At 43.6% G+C, this 15,607-nt stretch overlaps 1 pseudogene; it reads right to left on the bottom strand.

The window, feature by feature from the left end:
- Positions 1-7,951: 7,951 nt before the first annotated feature.
- Positions 7,952-8,714, bottom strand: LOC139436920 (ubiquitin-conjugating enzyme E2 variant 3 pseudogene; annotated as a pseudogene).
- Positions 8,715-15,607: the final 6,893 nt, after the last annotated feature.

Raw genomic sequence — 15,607 nt, 5'->3', positions numbered from 1 at the left:
CAGGCCCCCGTCCACTATGGGTGGCCCAAGGATGGGCACCTGGCCCAAGCTGATCCATCAGGCTCTGCCCTGGGAATTTTTCCTAACTGGAGTTGTCAGGGAAGATCTCTCCTCTAGCCGAGAGGAGAGTAAGCTTGGAGCTGCCTGCGCCTTGGCCTCAGCCTCAAGGGGGACTGGGAAAAGCAGACAAGAGGAGGGACAGAGTTGAGCTGACGCTCAGGTCCCTGCCTGGTTTGGTCCAAGTTTGCAGATCACCTCCTCACCATGCATTTCGCCCTCCAGCCCACCCCCACTCTCCTCCGCGGTCATAAACCCGCCAATGCACGGCATTCTCTGGCCTCCATAACCGTTTCAGGGGTGCCTGTGTGCCCCAAGCCACACTGGGCTTCTGCGGGGACCACCTTTGCCCCCATTTTCCTGCCAGACTTGAGGCCCAAGTTCTTGGCAGCTCTGCCTGTCAGCCCTCTGCCTGCTCTCAGCTCCACTGCTCGGCCTCCTTTGCTCGCTGGCTTACCAGTATGATTGGCTAATGGGAGGCACTGGCAGAAGACAGGAGCTGGGAGGAGGGAAGAAGCCATCTCAGCAACTGCCATCATGGAGCTCTCCATGCCTTCCAGAGGGCCCCAGCTTCTGGACTCTGGTAAAATCACCTCCTCCCTCTGTTCCTCCAGTCCAGGAGAAAAGCAGCTTCCTGGGGCTGCTCATTCCTGGTTTGCCTCAGCTCTCCTGTTGCCCATGAAACCAATTCCCTATGTTCACCTCCCTCTGAAACACCTAGAATGACTTGTTTTCCTAACTGGTCCCTGACTTGCCACTACTTGGAGCCTGGAGAATGAAGCCAGCCCAAGGAATCAGAGACGACTAATGCTATCACCTGAACCCCAGAGTCCAGCCATGCCTGAAAGCAGTCCTACCTCCACCCTTTTCACTTAGGTGGGCCCTTAAATTCCATTTTACACTCAACTAGCCCAAGTTAGAGTTTCTGTCACTTGGGATCCAAAGATTCCTGACTGCCTCAGTTCCCTTCCTTAGATAGGCAGAGAAGAGAGGGTTCAAAGCTTCCTGCCTTCCACCCATCAAGATTTACCTCTGATGGATTAAAGAATTAAACAGTCATACAATCGCACCCCAAAAATAACTATATGAAAATAGAATTAGATGTTCACCAAAATTCTGAAAGGAGAAGATTTCAATGCTGAGAAACCATCAATAGAGCCATGGATGCAAAGGAAATTAGACTATGTAAAAATCCTAAATTTCGGTACTTCAAAAAAATAGAACCCTTCATAATCTACATGTTATTTCTTTATGCCAACCAAAGAACTTTGTAAATTCTTAGTGTTCAATAAATAGTGATCTATCTTTTAAAAGAAAACTATAATACAACCATTTGTGTTTTCAAAAATACATATATGCGCATACATGTATGTTTATATAGCCATATGTGTGGAGAGACTGTGACTAGAACAAGGGTTCTTAACCTTTTTTCATTCCACAGACCCCTTTGCCAGTCAAATGAAAACCACCGACCCCTTCTCAGAATGTAGCAGCAGAGAGTTTTATGACACTCAACACAGGAGGTCAGAGAAAATAAAGATAATAAGTTGATGCTTATTCATGGGCTTCGATTCAAGCCCATGGACCCCCTGCAGTCTGGCTAAGAACCCCTGGACTAGAAGAATAAAAGGAACTTAAGGGGGGAGTGAGGGGTATATGGGAGCCTCATTATATTTCTTAATGTAACATTTTTTGTGATCTATGTATCTTCAAAAAAAATACAATTAAAAAAATGATGGGGGGTGGAAAGCGGGGTATATGGGAACCTCTTATGTTTTTTAATGTAATGTTTTGTGATCTATTAATTTTTTAAAAAGATAATTTTAAATTAAAAAAAGAAGAAAAAGGAACTTAACAGGGACTTTGTAACCTGGGTTGTCCCCGGGGAAGGGAACTGAGTGGGGTGAAGAATGCAAATCAGATGGCTGCCGTACCATCTGACTGAACCACGTAAATATATTGCCATCCGTATCAGTCTCCTAGAGCTGCCATAACAAAGTGCCACGGACTGGGGGGCTTCCACAGTAGAAGTTTGATCTCAGTGGTCTGGAGGCGAGATGTCTGAAATCAAGGTGGGAGGGCGGCTCCCTGTCCGCTGCCTCGTGCCTCTGCGGTCAGCTGGGCCTTCCTCGCTTACAGCCCCACACTCTGCCTCTGTCATCTCCCGGCTCCTCCCAGGGCAGCTGTCTGGTCTGTTTTCTCTTCTTATCAGAACAGCAGTCGATGGACTTAGGGACCACCCGAATCCAGTGTGACCTCATCTTCATGAATCACATTTGTAAAGACCCTTTTTCCAAACTGAGGACACATTCTGAGGTCCCAGGTAGATAGGAATTTTGAGAGACACGGTTCAACCCACTACACGATTCAAATGAAATAAAGGCAATTTAAATTTCAAATTCAATACAAATTTGAAACTACACAAAGTTAAAGTTTTAGAACAAACAAGAAATGTAATCAACATTCACCATTCTTTTTCATCACCCAGTACCTGTGAATACTAGTTCTGTTGGGGGAATTTCCCAGCTTATCCATCCACATCTCCAGTAGCAGACTGAATTATGTACCCCAATGAAAGATATTTTTTTTAATTTTACTTTAAAAATATTTTTATTTCTAAAACATTCTTCCTCCTCCCCGCCCCCCCACTCCCACCACCTTCAACCTCTAATCTGGAGAGACATGTTATTTATATATATATATATAATTTTTTATTACAGAAGTTGTTAGGTTTACAGAAAATACAGCGTTCCCATACAGCTCCCACACACACACACAGTTTTTTCCCTATTATTAACACTTTGCAAATGTGTTAATTTGCAAAATTTGTTATAACTGATGAAAGAGCATTATTATAATTGTACTATTTGCTATAGTCTACGGTTTATATCAGGGTTCACTGTTTATGTTGTAGTCCTATGGGGTTTTTAAGATTTTTATTCTAGTAGCATATATACAGCCTAAAATGTCCCCTTTTAACATTCAAATATATAATTCAATGGTATTAATTACACTCATGATTTTGTGCCACCATCACAATCACCCATCACCAAAATACTTCTATCACCTCAAACAGAAGCTCTGTCCCCACTAAGCACTAACTTCCCATTCCCTACCCCCACCCTGGCCCCTAGTAACCTGTATTCTATGAATTTGCTTATTCTAATTATCCCACATCAGTAAGATTATACAATATTTATCCTTTTGAGTCTGGCTTTCTGGCTTATTTCACTCACCAAGATGTCTTCAAGGTCATCCATTTATCACATATATCAGAACTTCATTCTTTTTTATGGCTGAATATACTCCATTGTTTGTAGGTGCCACACCTGGTTTCTCCATTCACCTGCTGATGTTTGCTTCCACCTTTTGGTTACTGTGACTAGTGTCGCTAAAGAGAAGCCAGGAGCCAGAGAAAGACATAGGAGCAGACCAGGGACATCGCCATGTGACAAGAAGCAAGCCAAGGAGCCCAAAGGACTGTGGCAAGCCAGCCCACAATGCTCAGACGTCAGGAGATGTCAGGAGGAAAACACAGCCGTGGCAACACCTTCATTTTGGACTTCTAGCTTCCAAAACCATGAGCTAAAATATGCTTGTTGTTTAAGTCAACCCATTGTGTGGTATTTGTCGTTGCAGCCCAGGACCTCCCAACAAGGAACTCAAATCACTGCTTTCCCAGCCTTTCTTACAGCTAGGTCCTAAGCATGTGATCAGACTCCTCCAATAGGACATAGCCACGCTAGACTTGGAATGGGCAGCCAGAAATAGGCATGGTATCCATTCTAGTGGGCAGCAGAGAGATTCTGCAGAGAGGCCAGAGACTGGGGTCCACATGGAAAGTTGCAGGGTGTGTGTCAAGTCAGCCAATTCTCCAGGGAGCTTGTGGGCAGCATCTGGTTACTCAGCTCCAAGCCCAGTTCTCTGTTCCTGCAGAGATTCTGCAAGCTCCCCAACAATCTTTTTTAGATTTATTTTCTGCTTATGCCAGCTTGAGTTGGCTGCAGTTGCTTCTTCTGAGAATCCTGATTTATACAATGATTGTGTATCAAAGCTGTACAATTTCATCAATCCCTTTTGAAGCAATGCTATTTGTTCCATTCCTGGGATTAAATAAAATATTGTAACGTGGGTTTTTTCCGAGACAGAATCTTTCCATTCTTTTGGCAAAAGCACCTTGATTTTGTTCAGAGGACCTCTCCTCCCACTCTCTGCCCATGTGCTTTCAGCAGAAATGACTCCTGAATGAACTCTTAAGAAAAGCGTGTGATCCCAACCTAGCCAATCACGCAGGACATCCTCCTGGTTTCAGCAAATGGTTCAGGAAAGATCAAGTAATCTCAGATGTGGTCGATTGAATCGTGTTCCCCACAAAAGCCACATTAATCCATGTGACTGGAGTCCTTATATAGCAGAGAAAATGTGGACACAGTCAGTTAGCAGAAGCCAGAAGTCAGCAGACCCCAGAGGAGAAGACACAAGGAGAGAAAGATGGCCTTGTGATGGAGGACAGACGAATGCTGCAGACTCTGGAAGAAAATCAGCCTTTGCCAAAATCTTGATGTTGGACCTCTAGCCTCCAAAACTGTGAGTCAATCATTACCTCTTGGTTAAGCCAACCCACTGCGTGGTATTTGTCATAGCAGCCCTGGCAGACAAAGATACAGGGGAAGTAAATCTGATCCCATCAGAGCTAAACTTATTCTCCCATCCCACGGTTATTCACTGGTAGGACTATTTTAAAGAGAAAGAGAATGATGGTGTCTTCAATCGTCTGATCCCTAGGCAGATTGGTTTTGGGTAACATGTAATGCTCCCCTTCCCATGTGCAGTCCCAGTTCCCTCAGAATCTGCATATAATTCCAGGAGACTCCATCACCAGACTTGCAGAGAATCCCCAGAGACCCTCCAGGAAATTCTAAAGATGCCCCCAAAGGACATCCAGAGTCCCTCCTAGAGACCACCCCCAATGATCTCCAGAGATCTCTCTGGAAAGCCCCACGGCCCTTCCAGACTCCTACTGACCAGTGACTTGGCCCAGGTCAGCGCACTGGCTCCTCCTGCAGTCAGTCCAGTAGCCCAGGTAGCCAGTGTAGACGCCCTGCAGGTAGGCCAGGCGCCCATCCCCCACACTGAGCATCATCAGGGCCGAGACGCTGCTGAAGGCCAGAGACCAGCCCCGCAGGATGAACTTGCGGTCCTCCTCCCAGGAAGAGACTGGAAAAGAAGAGAGTTCTGGGGACCTCGACCTGCCTGCATCTCCCTCTTAAGGCCTAGTCTCCATCCCCGTCCAATTCCTGCCTTTACCCCATTTATCGCCCTCCCTCCTCAACCATCTCCTCACCTTCACCCAAATTCTAACCAGAATTTCATCCCCATCTCTACTCTGATCCCACCCTCAATCTTGCCTTCATCTCCAGAACCCTATCCCACTCACAATATCCTCCCCATTCTAAACCACAAACACAATCCCACTCCCATCTCTAACTCCAAACACATCCCCATTCCCGTCCCTAACTGCAATGCCAAACTCATCCCACATCCGCAGCCTCATCCTAACCCTGAACCTACTCATTTTCCTTCCAACCCTTCCCCAATCCCTATTCCCAAAACCCTCGCTCCCTCTCCATTCTTAACCCCATTCCCTTATCTCCATCCCCATCCCACATCCCAACCCAAATCCAATCAGGATGCACACCATCTGTGCCAAAGCACATCCATGAAGGTGTCAAAAGAATGTCACAGATGGTGAGAAATCATTCATGTGTTCAGCCGACATTCACCAGCCTGTCCCCACTACTCACTTATCTCCAGCCACTCTGGACTTCACAGGTCCCCTCCCACTACCAAGGGCTTTCCCACCTTGGGGACTTCATTTGGCTCAGGCTGTTCACTCTGCCTGGACACTCTGCCCCCATCATTTCCCAGACACACTCATCACCTTTTAGTTTTCAACTGCAGTGTCACTTCCTCCACATTTCCTTCCCTGAACACCACCCTACCCCAAATTCTTGGTCAGGTAGTCCATTAACTACTCCCATGTTACAACGTACTTCTCCTTCACTGGATCTGTAAATAATTCTTTGACTAACGTTTTTTCCTATCACTCTCCCTCAGCAGACCTCTATGAAGGTAGGAGACAGTTGTTTCCCACGCAACCCCACATCCTAGAACAGAGCCCCTGCTATTGGTTAAATAAAGGGAGTAAATGAATGCATGCATTAACGGTGATAGTAATAATTATTCCTTTCTCTTCCTTTGTGGTCCATCTCAATGTGTATTTCAGGGAAGTTGGGTATACAGATCTGGAACTCAGGAAACATCTTGGGGGACAGAGAAAGAAACTCATAGAATTTAAATCAATATCTGTAAAATGTAAAAATTAAGCAGATTTTTTTTACAATGGATTCTACTTATGTTTACACATCATTAACTTACTTCATCCTCATTTCAGCCCTGTGAAATATTATTATCCCTGTTCACTGATGGGGAATTAGAGGCAGGTAAAAGACTTGCTCAAGTTCACACACAAAGCTGGTAAGTGCCGGAGCCATAATTCTAACCTAGGTAATCTAGCCTCAGGATACAGGGTCCGTACTCTTAACCATTAAGCTACAAATACTCCTTTTCATATCCTTAATATACAAAGAGCTCCCACAATTCAATAAGGAAAAGATAAACAACCACTAGAGAAATGGATGAAGAGGAAGAATAGGCTGCTTGCGAAGGCAGGGATTCAGAGTTCCAACATCATATGAAAAGATACTCATCCTCATTGCTTATCAAAGCCAAATAAATAAATAACCAATACCTATTAAAATGGCATTGATTCAAGCAATTGAAAGTGCCCAGTTGATGAGAGTGTTGTAACCCAGGCACTCCTGGAGGTTATCTAAATTAATGTAATCTTTGAGAGGGCAGTTTGGTGGTGAGGAACTGATAGGAGAAAAAAAAATGGTGCAGAAGATGTGATACATCTTGGGACTAGAAAGATATAAGACCCTATCCTCTCCCAGAAAAATAGCTAAAGGACAGGCAGAAAGGGCCTGGAAAAAAATGTTCTAGTTTTAGGTCATCAAGGGAAGGCTAGACACCACCCAGAAGAGAGGGGGGAAAGGGAAAGAATTGCAATGGCAATAGCAGAAAGGGGGACCAGAAGACACACAAAAATAAGGTATGACATATGAAAATCAAAGAATGAAATGGTGGAAGTAAATAATGTATCCACAGTAATAGCATCAAATGTGAACGAATCGAACTCCCCAATCAAAAGATATAGGCTGACAGCAATTCATCCTGTAGCATGCCTGCAGTTCATGTCTAGGACTTTGTACTCTTCCCTTGTTTGTTTGTTTTTAACTTTTAAAGAACATTTAAACTTTTATTTATTAATGATAAACCTTTTTCTTATTTTTTAAAACCTATTATTAACAATATTTTTTAGTGATGGCAATGTGAATTATTCTTTCAAATCTTGGTTTAGCACTTTGCTATATACAGATGAACATTATCCCCCCTTTATAGATGAGAAAACTGAAATTATATAACCTGACAAATGTCACAGAACTATTCAGTGGTAAAACTAGCATGCAAATCCCCATTTCCCGAACTGGGGAAATGTATTCTTAACCAATATACTATGAGAAAGGAAACAATCAGAGAAAACAAATTCATACTGAGAGAGGAAAAAGTAGGTCCTCTTGATCAATCCAAATATTATTTGTTCATTTGACCCTTGCTCATATAATCAATTATAATCGCTCTATGACCTTGGGCAAGTCATTTAATTAATGTGAACCTTGGTTTCCCAATATGTAAATACTACAGACTTGGACTAGATGATATTCAAGGTGCTTTTCAATGTTAAAATTATAGGACTCAAATACAAGGGCAGTCAGAGCAAACATCTTCCAAACTGAACAACCAGATCTTTGCTGATCTCCACGTTAGGCAGGTTGAAGACTTCAAGACCCATCATCCCTCCCTTAGTTCCTTCTGAGAGGTCCAGGAGAACCAGCCTGTCTGCAAAGCCCTTTGCTGAAACTGCTAATGTGCAGGCAATATCTAATTCTCTACCTCCAACCACAGTAATTTTATTGACTGTTTTATTCTCATGGTTTGCCCAGTTCTTTGAATTTATGTCTGAGATACCGTCGGTGATTTTTGCAAAATAAACCAGCAAGTCTACCTGTTGTGCCTCAACAGATGGTGACAGAGAATACAGGGGAAGTTTCTCTTGAAACTTGGCAATCATTTCCTCAATTAATCCAACTATGACAGATTTACAATGGCTCCAGTTTTGGAGATAGGGCCAGTATATTCTGCCTTGAGCATCCACATGTTTTCCAACTGAGGTTCCCATATTTGCAGTTGACTAAAAGAAGCAAATTGAGGGAGCAAAAGAGTGAGAATCCAAAATCCACAAATGAATTAGTGTGTTATATATGTATTACCATAGGTGTCCATAGAATATCTGAAATGCAGGAAAAACACATTTACATTCTTTAACTCTTCCACAGTTATATCCCTGGGCTTGTATTTGCCAAGCAACCATCTAAGACCCTCGTAGTCGAACTCCATCTCCAGTCAGAACCCAGAGCAGGATCCACTACCTCAGCCCTGGATCTTCTTCTGGAACCACCTAGGATGGAGGCCCTTGTTTCTTAATAAACTCTTTACCACGGGTTCTTAACCAGGGTCCACAGACCCCAAGGGGTCCATGGAAAGATTTCAGGGGGTCTGAGCTTGAATTGAAAAAACTCAATTTGTCTTTTTTTTTTCTTTTTAAATTTTATTCCCTCCCCCCAAGCCCACATGGTTCCCTCATCTGTCTGCTTGTTGTCTGCTTGTCTTCTTTAGGAGGCACTGGGAACTGAACTCAGGACCTCCCATGTGGGAAGCAGACACCCAACTACCTGAGCCACATCCGCTTCCCAATTTATTACTTTATTTTCTCTGACCTAACTGAAAATTAGCATTTCCTTCACTTATGAATGTATGCAATTAAAAAAAAAAAAAAAGGTATAGGTTTCCAATCCTCCACCGGTGGCATAAGCCACCTTGGGAGCTATTCTGTGGCTGGAGTTGGAAACTCCATTTCCTAAAAATGGGGGAGGAAGAGATGGCTGGGCACCAACTTTGGCTACTGCTTAGTAAATTCTGCTGGCTAAAGTATAATCCTAAGAACAGCTAAAGTTTGAACCTGTCCAAGTCAGAAAGAGGCCAGTAGCTGCCATTTTAACTCTGTCCCCAGCATGAGGGGAAGTGGGGCTGACTGCAAATTAGAGCGAAGGTAGGGACTGGCTTCTCTCCACCCAGATCAGATTGCAGCCCTAGCCTAGACTCCAGCCCCACCGCCAGCAGGGAAGAAGTTGGGGGGACCTGCACAAGCCTCCTCAGGTAATTGCAGGCACTTTTGGCCAGCACAGACTGAATAGTCAGACACCTGGGGCTCCATCCCCATACCCCAATAGGAGAGGAGCTGTGTTTTCTCAGCCTCCTGGGAAAGTGCAAACACTTGCAGCTCACACAAACTGGTCTGTTGAGCACCTTCAATTTCATCTCCACCCCTCCACCCCCATAGGATAGGAGGGGGCTGGTGTTTATTCAGCCTCTCTGGGCAACTGCAGGTGCTTTCAGCCCACACAGACTGGATACTCGGACACCTGAAGCACCATCCCAATCCCCTAATATGATAGGAGGGGGCTTGTACTTCCTCAGCCTCTAAGGACTACTGCAGGCATTTTGGCCTGCATAAACTCAACCGTTGGGTGCTTGTGGGTCCACATCCACCCCTGATAGAACAAGAGGTGGGGCGGTGTTTCCCCAGCTTCTCTGGGTAACTGCAGGTGCTTTTGGCCCACAGAGACTGAACAGTCAGACACCGGTAGCTCCATCCCTGCCCCCAAGTGGGATGGAAGGGGAGCTGTGTTCCCTCAGCCTTTCCAGGCAATGGCAGGAATTTTCAGCCTCTGCAGACTGGACCGTTGGGCCCCTGTGGATCCACCACTCCCTAATAGGTTAGGAGAGGGCTGGTGTTTCCTCAGCCTCTCCAGGCAATAGCAGGCACTTTCAGCCTACACAGACTTAACTGTTGGGCATCAGTGGTTCTGTTCTCGCCCCTTAAAGGGCTGAAGGGACAGTACTCGCTTAGCCTCACAGGACAACTGCAGGTGCATTCAGCCCACACAGATTCGAGAGTTGGGTATTCCAGAGGGTCCATCCCCACGCCTGGTGGGGGTGGGGGTGGTGCTATGTCAGACTACCTGGGCAACTGCATTCATTCTGGACCTGCTCAGCATAGACTGTTGCCCAAACCTGCAGTTCTATCCCCACCCCAGCAGGGGAAGAAGAGGCGTGAAGTTTCATCAGACTTTCCTGGCAACTACAGAACGTCTTGGCCTGCACAGATTGGATTATTACATATGGCTGCAGCTCTGTCCTACCCGTGGCAAAGAAGAAAGGTGGGAGAAACTTCATCAATTCCTGGGGTAGCTTGATCCTCCACAGCTTACAGTACCAACTACATCCTCAGCTCCTACTACATAATCAGCACGGGAGAAAGGGAAAGCCCTAAACTAAAGAGAGAAAGTGCAACCAGAATAAATACATCTAATAAGCCAGATGCCAAGACACCAACAAAAAAATACAATTCATACCAAGAAACAGGAAGATATGGCCCAGTTAAAGGAAAATGATAAGCCTCCAGATGACAAAAAGGAGTTGAGACAACTAATCATAGATGTTCAAACAAATCTCTTTAATAATTAAATTCAATGAGATGGCTAAAGAGATTAAGGATACTAAGAAGACACTGGGTGAGCACAAAGAATTTGAAAGCATACATAGAAAAATAGCAGATCTTATGGAAATGAAAGGCACAATAAATGAAATTTAAAATACACTGGTGGCGGCGGACTTGGCCCAGTGGTTAGGGCGTCCGTCTACCACATGGGAGGTCCACGGTTCAAACCCCGGGCCTCCTTGACCCGTATGCAGCTGGCCCATGTGCAGTGCTGATGTGCACAAGGAGTGCCGTGCCACTCAGGGGTGTTCCCCGCGTGGGGGAGCCCACGCGCAAGGAGTGCACCCCATAAGGAGAGCCACCCAGCGAAAGAAAGTTCAGCCTGCCCAGGAATGGCGCCGCACACATGGAAAGCTGACACAACAAGATGATGCAACAAAAAGAAACACAGATTCCCGTGCTGCTGACAACAGAAGTGGGCAAAAAAGAAGATGCAGCAAATAGACACAGAGAACAGACAACCAGGGTGGGGGCGGGGAGAGAGAAATAAATAAATAAATCTTTAAAAAGTAAATTAATAAATAATAAAATAAAATACACTGGAGGGGAGCAGATGTGGCTCAAACAGTTGGGCACCCACCTCCCACATGGAGGTCCTAGGTAAGCTGGTGCAATAGGCTGGTGCGGCGAGACAACACAAGGAGATGCAATAAGATAACACAATGAGGAGATGCAACAAATCAGGAACAGATAAGGCTCAAGCAATTGGGCACCTCCCAAGTGCCTCACATGGGAAATCCTGGGTTTGGTTCCCAGAGCCTCCTAAAAGAAGACAAGCAGACACAGAGAGCAGAACAAACAGACACAGAGAGCAGAGAGTTAGCAACAAGGGGGAAGGGGGTGTATTAGTCAGCCAAAGGGGTGCTGATGCAAAATACCAGAAATCTGTTGGGTTTTATACAGGGTATTTATTTGGGGTAGAAGCTAACAGATACCAGGCCATAAAGTGTAAGTTACTTCCCTCACCAAAGTCTGTTGCCATGTGTTGGAGCAAGATGGCTACTGCCATCTGCAAGGGTCCAGCCTTCCTCTTCCTTTTAAGGCTCCATGGTCCCAGCTTCTTCCAATATCAGCTGTAGGCTGGAATAGGTCTCAGTTCTCTCCTAGGGCTTATTTCTCTCCAGGCTCAGCTGTTCTGTTCACTCCACAGCATCAGCTGTAAACTATCAGGCTCTCTCTCTTCCTGGGGCCTCTGCCATTTCTATGGCGCCATCTCTATTCCTCTGTGTTCTTCTCCTGTGTGTTTACTTCCTGGGGCTCCAGCATCCAAAAACTCCAACCTCCCTCCTCTGCCATGTGGTTTTCTCTGTGAGGCCCCAGGACTTGATTCTTTCCAGGCTCAGCTGCTCTTCTCTTTCCCATGTGTTTACTTGGGCTCCAGCTCAAAACTCCAACCTCCTTTCTCTGTGGTGGTGTTTTTCTGTGGGTCTCCACCCCCTTGGTCCCCACCCATCCTGCTGACTTAGCCCAGTCAAAGTCTTAATCATTATTTAATCAAGTAAAAGTGAAACCTCTGAATAAACACAGTATAATCTAACATGTCCAGAGGAACAAACCAGTTTACAAACATAAACCAATATCTATTTTTGGAATTCATAAACAATATCAAATTGCTACAACTAGTAATGTGCAATCTGAGGAAGAAGTCAGGAAAAATATTCCATTTGCAATAGCAACTAAAAGAATCAAATATTTAGGAATAAACTTAACCAAGGATGTAAAGCACTTGTATTCAAAAAACTATAATGCATTGCTAAAAAAAAAAGTTAAAGACCTAAGTAATTGGAAGAACATTCCATCTCATGGATTGGAAGACTAAATATCATTAAGGAAGTGTACTTGGCCCAGTGGTTAGGGCGTCCACCTACCACATGGGAGGTCTGCAGTTCAAACCCCGGGCCTCCTGACCCGTGTGGAGCTGGCCCATGTGCAGTGCTGATGTGTGCAGGACTGCCCTGCCACACGGGTGTCCCCCATGTAAGGGAGCCCCACGCACAAGGAGTGCGCTCCGTAAGGAGAGCTGCCCAGTGCAAAAGAAAGTGCAGCCTGCCCAAGAAAGGCACCACGCACACGGAGAGCTAACACAACAAGATGAGGCAACAATAAGAAACACAGATTCCCAGTGCCACTGATAAGGACAGAAGTGGTCACAAAAGAACACATAGCAAATGGACACAGAGAGCAGACAACTGGGGCACGAGGGGGAAAGGGAGAGAAATAAATAAAAAATAGATGTTTAAAAATAGATATATATCATTAAGATGTCAATTCTACCCAAATTGATATACATATTCAATGCAATCCCAATAAAAATTCCACCAGCATTTTTTAAACAAATGGAAAACACAATCATCAAATTTATTTGGAAGAGTAAGGGGCCCCAAAAAGCCAAAAACATCTTAAAAAGGAAAAATGAAGTTGGGGGACTCCCACTTCCAGACTTTAAATAATATTACCTATCTACAGTGGTAAATAACAACATGGTATATTACTAAGGGGTGTGGAGTTTTTCTTTTTTGGAGTAATGAAATGGTTCTAAAATTTTTTTGTGGTGATGAATGCTCAGCATTGTGATTATACTAAAAGCCACCATGTATGTACTTTGATAGATCATATGGTATATGACTATATCTCAATAAAACTGCTTAATAAATAAACAAATAAATGTGCAAGAATATCCAGAAAGAGCAGCTATGTACAGTAAGGGAAACATAGAGAGATTAAGAGGTGAAAAGTCTTCTTGTTTTATACATTATTATTGAAATAATGAAAATGCTCTAATAATTATTGAAATGATCAATGCACAACTATGTGATTATACCAAATACCATTGATTGTACACTTTGGGTGAATTGTATGCTTTTATTAATATGTATCAATAAAATTGGGGGAAAAAAACAGCATGGTACTGGCGTAAAGATAGACACATAGACTACAGGAACTGAATTGATGGCTCAGAAACAGACCCTTACATATATGGTCAAGTGATTTTTGACAAGCCTCTCAAACCCACCCAGCTGGGGCAGAATAGTCTATTCATTAAATGGTGCTGGGAGATCTGGATCTCCATATCCAAAAGAAAGAAAGAGGACCCCTATCTCACACCTTATATATAAATTAACTCAAAATGGATCAAAGAATTAAATATAAAAGCTAGAACCATAAAGCTCCTAGAAGAAAATATGGGAAGTTCCTAGAAGACCTGGTAGTAGGTGGTGCATTCTTGAACCCTAGACTGAAAGTGTTAATAACAAAAGAAAACATGGATAAATGGGACCTCCTCAAACTTAAACACTTTTGCAATTCAAAAGACTTCGTCAATCACCAAGAATAAATAACAAAGTCCAATTAGACCCAAAAAAAAAAAAAAAAAGGCTCTGTCAAGGGAAGCGGATGTGTCACAAGCGACTAGGCTCCTGTCTACCATATGAGAGGTCCAGGGTTTGATTACCAGGGCCTCCTGGTGAAGGCAAGCTGGCCCAAGCGGAGTGCTGGGTTGTGCAGGAGTGCTGGCCCATGCAGCAAGCTGGACCGAGCAGAGAGTTGGCACAGCAAGACACAGTAGAGGGACAATAAGAGACGAAGCAGACCAGGGAGCTGAGGTGGCACAAGAGATTGAGCTCCTCTCTCCCACTCCAGAAGGTGCCAGGATCAGTTCCCAGTGTCACCTAAAGAAAAGACAAGCAGACACGGAAGAACGCACAGTGAATGGGCACAGAAAGCAGAGAATGGGTGGGTGGGTGGAGGGAATATAAATAAATAAATCTTTAAAAAAAAAAAAGACTTCATCAACAAGGGGAAAAGGCAATCCACTCAATGGGAGAAAATATTTGGAAACCATATATACAATAAAGATTTAATTTCCATTCTATATAAAGAGATCATACAACTCAGCAATAAAAGAGCAAGCAATCCAATTTAAAAATGGACAAAAGATTTAAACAGCCATTTCTCCAAAGAGGAAATACAAATGGTCAAAAAGCACATGAAAAAAATACTCCATATCAGTAGCTATTAGGGAAATGCAAATTAAAATGACAATGAGATATCATCTCAAAACCGCATAGAACAGCCATTATTTTCTTAAAAAAAAACAGAAAACAATAAGTGCCAGAGAGGATGTGGAGAAATAGGAACACCCCTCCACTGTTGGTGGGATTGTAAAATGATGCAATGTCTGTGGAAGATGGCTTGATGTTTCCTCAGGAAGCTAAATATAGAACTTCCATATGATCCAGCTATTCCTCTATTAGGAATATTTCCAGAAAAAGTGAAAACTGACATGAACAGATACTGCATACTGATGTTCTTAGTAGCATTATTCACAACTGCCAAAAGAAGGAAGCAACTCAAGTGTCCATCAACCAATAAATGGATAAACAAAATGTGGTACATAAATATGGTGGAATACTATGCTGCAGTAAGAAGAAATGAAATTGGGACACATATGACAACATGGATGAATCCTGAAGGCATTATGTTAAGTGAAGTAAGCCAGACACAAAAGGACAAATATTGCATGGTCTAACTAATATAAACTACATTACTAATATAAATACAAAGAATTTCTATTCTTTACTAGTATAAATACAAAGAATAAACACATGGAGTTAAAACCTAGAGTATAGGTTATTAGGAAATAAGAGGAGGGCTGTGAAGGAGTTACGATGCTTAAGGTATGTAGAAGTTTTAATTAACTTGACTGTAAATGTATGGAAATGGATAGAGTTGATGGTAACATTATAA

Source organism: Dasypus novemcinctus, chromosome 18 (genome assembly GCF_030445035.2).
Source record: "Dasypus novemcinctus isolate mDasNov1 chromosome 18, mDasNov1.1.hap2, whole genome shotgun sequence".
Lineage (NCBI taxonomy): Eukaryota > Metazoa > Chordata > Mammalia > Cingulata > Dasypodidae > Dasypus > Dasypus novemcinctus.
This window is presented reverse-complemented; position numbering and strand designations above follow the sequence as displayed.